A 6,683-nucleotide genomic window follows, 5' to 3' on the forward strand; every position below is an offset into this window, starting at 1 on the left:
TTTTGACAAATTTGTATTGACTTTTATGCATATTTATGTATTTTGGTATTCCAATTCCCAATTACAAGTTCTTTTCTTTATCCCATTGGTTTGATTTGATTTGGATTAATAATTAGTTGTTTTGCAAGTTAGAATTTGATTTTTTTGATAATCCATTTAAAATCTTAGATGCTAAACTATGAGACTTTATTAAGTTTTATTTATTTTTTTAATTCTTTAGGTTGTACAAATTTGTATTTTTGTAGTATTTATTTTTGTTATATTCATGTTGCGTCACCTCATCTGCCATGTCATTAGCCATATAATTATTCGTTTTCTAATTTATTTTTTTATTCATATTTTTTGTTGACAATATTAAATATATAAATAGATTGACTTTGTACATTTATCTTGGGCAGTTTTAACTTTAATTACATATAATTTTGTCTTTACATATTCATCTACTTTAATTTAGATGTTTATAACTAAAAAATAAAATCAATGAATAATCAAAAGCTAAAAACAATGTTTATACATATCTATCTATAGTATACATAATATGGAAGTTTTGCAATAAATTTACAAATTTATTTTTGCACCATGTCATTAACATCCTCTTTTTTTTTTTTTTTTTTTTTTTTGCAATTTGTACTTTATTCAATTTCCATATTAAATGTATTAAAAATTTGACTTTACACATTCATCTTGGGTAGTTTTGACTTTACATATAAATTTGTTTTTGCATATTCATCTACTTTAATTTAGATGTCTATAACTAAAAAATAAAATCAATGAATAATTAAAAGCCAAAAATAATATTTATACATATCTATCTATAGTATATACAATATGGAAGTCTTGCAATAAATTTTACAAATTTCTTTTTGCACCAGGTCATTAAAATACTTTTTTTTTCTTTTTTTCATTTTTAGTTGATTAAACCTTTCATCTTCTTCAACCATTGTCTTCTTAATTCAAATTTTCATCTCTTCCAATCATTGTTTTTTGAAAAAAATCATTTGATTCCTTCATATATTTTTTAATTTTCATCATCTTTTCAAATTCTACCATTACTAAATTGTCTTAATCATTGTCTTTTTAAATTTTCAACCTTTCATCTACTTCAACCCTTCCTCCATCTTGATTTTCTTGTAAATTTCTCTTTACTTCATTTCCACCTCTGTCCCCTATTCCTTCCAAGTTGTTCATGCCAAAACAAATCAATACTCTCTCTCTCTCTCTCTCTCCATTTTTTTTTCTCTTTTGGTGGATTCTTTTATTGTTTCAATTTTTTTTTTTTTGGCCTATCAAGTGGTATCAGAGCGAGCACACTCTGATTAGGTTTAATCTTTGCTGTGTGATCCATTGACCCCTGTTTGTCATGGATAGAGGACAATCTCTTATTATACCTCCTTTATTTGATGGCACTAACTATGCATACTGGAAAGTACGCATGAGAACTTTCTTGCAGTCTTTAGATGAGAAGATGTGGCAAGCTGTGGAAACTGGTTGGACTAAGCTAAAGGAAGCATCGACTGACTGGGATGATGCGAAGATCAAAGTAGCAAACTTCAATAGCAAAGCATTGAACGCCATTTTCAGTGCGGTTACGAATGAGGAGTTCAAGAAAATATCCTTGATTGAAACTGTAAAGGAAGCATGGACCATCCTCCAGACAACCTATGAAGGGACTAAGGCTGTCAAGGATTCAAAGCTCCAGAGGCTCACTACTAGCTTTGAGGAGATAAAGATGGAGGAGGATGAGTCTTTGGATGAGTTCTATGCCAAGCTGAAGGACATGGTCAACTCAGCCCTCAATCTTGGAGAAACTATTCCCGAACCCAAGGTCGTAAGAAAGGTGCTAAGGTCTCTTTTTGAGAGATTTCATGCCAAGATAACAACAATTGAAGAATCGAAGGACATTGACTCCATTCCTTTAATGGAGCCGGTTGGCAACTTACAAACCTATGAATTGGGTTTGGCTAGAATTGGGAAAGGAACCAAAGGTAATAATGTTAATTCTAAGAATGATGAAGCTAAAACTGAAATAGCTAGTGAGAACTTAGATAAAGACAAATCTATTTTAGGAGCACCCCCTAAGGTTGAAAAGAAAGAGGCTAGAAACCCTAGGACTAAAAGGGAAAACAACAAAAAGTCTTAACAAAAGAAGTCGCATTTCTGTCATCACTGTGCAGCTTTAGGGCATACTCGTCCAAATTGCTACAAGTGGTTAGCCACTCAACAAAGTAATAGTATGCTCTCATCTGGAAACCAGAATCAGTTTCCATCCTTTTTTGCTCCTCTTAGAGATCTTCTCAAGGCCTTCATGTTCCTTTCGAACTTGAACGGTTTCAATTCTTCCCCCTCACCTCCGGATCAAAGGTTCATGCAAAGGAAATGTTCTTCCAAGGTGTGGAAGGAAAAAGACTCAAAGTGATTTAGTTACTTTTTCTCTCTCTCTCTCTCTCTCCCCCCCCCCCTTTTGGTTATGCATTACTTGTTTGTTTTGCTTTCTTATTTTGAGTCAGTCTAGTTTTATGCTTTGTGTGTTTCTTTATGTTTTGTTTGGTTGTTTTTCAGTTTTTTTGATTATTTTGCTTTTCATATCAATAAAAAAAATGAAAAATCATAAAAATACAAAAACAATGTGGTTTTGTGTATTTTGGTACTTGTGTACCTTAGATGGCTATTGAACCAAAGTTTTCTAAACTTGGTATCTCTTGTAACTTAGATGAGCATCTCAATGCACAACTAAGAAAGAGAGCTTTGTGGCTCATATTTGTGATAAGTATGATTAAGATTGTCTCTTATATCTTAACACTCATATCACTTTTTTTGACGGGAAGGACTAGAAAATTCTAAGAGAAAGGCATAAATAACCATCTCACCACTAAAGTCCGCCAATCATGTATAACATCTGTGTGCTTCAGCATAGCAAAATTGTGATGTTTAAGCTTACATAATTGGGTATTTCTTTTCTCTCTCTTATATGCCCATGCATGCTATGCTCAAAAGGAAAAAAATATGCAAAGAAAAACAAAAACAAAAAGAATCAAAATGCTTTTAAATATGATTGTAAGCATGTTTCTAGGAGATGTGGGAGTTATAGGATGTATCTCAAAGGTGATAGTCCCTATTGAGCAGTTATGATTGTGTGTGAGTGTATTTGATTTTCTCATATCTCAAATTGTCATAATATGAGACACTTATGCAATCTTGCTATGTTTTCACACATAACAAGCAAACTCTTTGCTACTTTTGATACATGTGCAGGTACAATGTGATTTGGCCATCACAAGAAATACATGTATTAATATATGCTCACTAAACTGTCTTAACTTGTTTTTGGAATATAAAATTGGTTAGACTTATTTAGTGTGTGTGTTTTGGATCTTGAATGCTTTGCTTATTTTGTTGAGAGATGTTTTGAGAGCTTAACATGTTGATTGGATCTTTGGTTGAGTTTCTTGCTTATTGCATTCATCTTTATGTATTTTTCCCTTCTTAAAAACATTTTTTCTTCAAGCTCGACAGCTTCTTGATAGATCCTCGATAGATTCCCTTCTATCGAGCCCTTCTGTCTCCTTTCCTTGACAGATCTTGACAGATGTTGAGGACTCTTTTTTCACCCCATGTGGCACTACTTCATTGGCAACCCATGCCACATCAACTTATTATTGATTTTTTGGGTAAATCTATTTAAAGCCCAAAATAAGCTCATATTTCATTCAACTACATGGATTGGCTCACATGGCCCGTGAGATCCTTACTTCAAGAGGCGGATTCTTGGCCCACATTTCCTTTTCATCAATTGGGATCATAACCCATGATACCATCAACATCAACATATGGATCTAGCTCACACAATGAATTAAAACTCACAGCCCATATTACCTCTCTTACACTCATGGCAAGTGACTTCTTCAACAAGAGCCCATATTTACACAAAATGACAACAAAACCCGAGGTACGTCATCTCATCTTCGGCTTATGATCCAAACTCATAAGTCTCTTTGGGGAAACTTTGGGAGTCGTGATTTGGAGGGCCAAGAGGTATGTTTAGTAAAGCTCCAGCAGTTTAAAGTTGATAAAAGAGACATGTTGCTTGGTGTGTGTTCTCCAACTCGCACTTAAAATGATAAAATTCCCCATTGCTCTTTTCCTAAAATTTAATATTCGTCATGTGACAAATACTCAATATCCCCAACCATCTAACTACTGAGAAAATAATTGTTCATTCAATCCCCAGCTGTTGCTATACAAATTTAGAAACTTCATTATATTATTCTACATAGATCTTATTACTTCTTTCAACTAAAATCCAACTCAAACACATGGCCTAATATGATTGACTATCTTTAATCTCCAACTATATATAAAATATTCATGATATCTCTAATACCCAGCTGCTGTTTGCCATAATCAGATTATATATTTCTCTGCCAGCTGCCAAAGTAGAGCATTAAATACTCTTATTGCTCACCAAGATTATGTCACAACATAATGAGGCCTTGACTAAATTTCTAAAACTTCATTAACTTTCAACCAATCCTTCTATTACTTACTAAAAATGTGTTGTAATAGAACCTTGGACCAAGAAACACAAACACCCAAGAAGGAAACATTTCCAACAGAACCCCAGCAGTGTATTCAGCACTTGACACCTGGCTGGAAGTGATATCATTAGCCATTTAATGCTGAAATCCTAGCAACCAGCTGCTATACCCAAAATAGCAAGATACCCTTGAAAGAGATTTTACCATTTTCAGCCAAATCCATGAAATAAATGCTGAATGTCCTCTCCAGCAGTTTGAAATCACCCAACTGACCTCATCTTCTTCTGCCTAAAGCAAATAGCTGTCTTATGACAGCTGTGACAGCTGTTTCAGGATAGCTGTTACAGCTTTTCCCTGATAGTTGGGACAACTTTTTTAGAACAGTTGTAACAACTGACCCAGCAGCTTGAGCATTATTGATTTTTCCACATTTGGCTAAAAACAAAACCAAAACCAACTAAAGAAACTACCTTTCTCTTGCTAAAATACTTTTCTTTTCTGCTGCTCTTTCCCCAGCAGCTTTTACCCGAAACAACAAGAACACCTTAAACCTAAACATACAATTTTTGGCCAAATCTTAGGATGAATTTTCTGAAGATTCATTGCTAGTTGGGACAGATTTTGACTGAGATTATTTACTAAAATACCCCCTTAAACTCAGCTCTAAGGGGGACCCTTATCAACACCTCAAAGGGGGGACACCAATGGAGGGGAACTCTCTAAAAAACTTCCCTAATCTTTCTCCCTTTAATTATCTTCCTAAGCTCTTAATGAAGTGCTAAACTTTTGATTTTTTTTTTAGTTTCCAAATTAGGAACTAAACTCTTCAGCTCTTAGCTCATAAATGCCCTTTATAAGCCTTCATACATCCCAACAGCTTTGCTAAACACACTACAACACCATTACTCTCTTATACTCATTCTTTCACTCTCCACATCCAGAAAATATGTCTATCTTACTGCTCCTATCTCCAAATACCTAAACACATCTCCATACTCTTCTCTTACAAAATCTCTCCTCTTGGAAAGCAATCTCTACAACTTCTCTAGCGGTTATAATCCCATATTTTTACTATCTTTAACTTCCATATATCATACATATTACAAATACTACATCCCACAAAACATCTATATCTTTACCATCTCCACACTTCTCAAGAGATACCAAACACTCATACTAAAGGCCCTTCTCATGGAAGGCATAAACTTCTAATGCTGAAGACCTTCTCTTAGAAGGCACCATGATCTCATATCAAAGCCCTTCTCATGGAAGGCACAAATCGATCTTACATAAAGCCCTTCTCTTAGAAGGCACAAGTACTCCATACAAAAGCCCTTCTCATGGAAGGCAACACTATTCATGACTTCACAACAGCTAAAAGAGCACTGTTAAGGGGAAAACTCATTTAAGTGCATGATAAGAGGGGCAAGCTTAACCAGCCTCTATAGACAACTAGACATACTCTCTTTCCCTCCAGTTGCACCCATTTTTCCCCTTCAATCTTAAAGTCATCATGGCAAACTGCTCTCTACCGCTGGAGTCATTTTGCTGGAATCTTGTCAACTCACTGACGCTATACAACTGGGGCTACAAACCATACAAAGATAAGTAACTTTGCTTCCTTATCTTTAAATTTACATCATTGAGTATATGATTATTTCACCTTTAAATACATATTACTTTATTCCAACTACTATTACAACTATTAACCAAAGCTTAAACTCATTTAAATGCATGATAAGAGGGGCAAACTTAACTAGCATCTACCGCTAGCATTTTGTTGGAATCCTATCAGCTCACTGATGCTACATAGTTGGAGCTATAAACCATACAAAGATAAGTGACTTTGCTTCTATATCTTTAAATTTACATCATTAAGTACATGATTACTTTACCTTTAAATAAATACTACTTTATTTCAACTACTAATCAAAGCTATCACATTAAACGCATATTGTATATTTATTCAACTATTATCGTGATTCTTAGACTTTGGCTTTAATGATTTTGTAGGCTTAAAAATACACCAGTAGCCATTAGACCACGTGGCTCGATGTTGAGTTCTGGATGTAATTCCCCAAACAGAACCCGGGCCTAGTAAGGTTATCCCTCCAACGGACCACATGTGGCTGGGCAACCGAAAAAGGC

Source organism: Quercus robur, chromosome 2 (genome assembly GCF_932294415.1).
Source record: "Quercus robur chromosome 2, dhQueRobu3.1, whole genome shotgun sequence".
NCBI lineage: Eukaryota > Viridiplantae > Streptophyta > Magnoliopsida > Fagales > Fagaceae > Quercus > Quercus robur.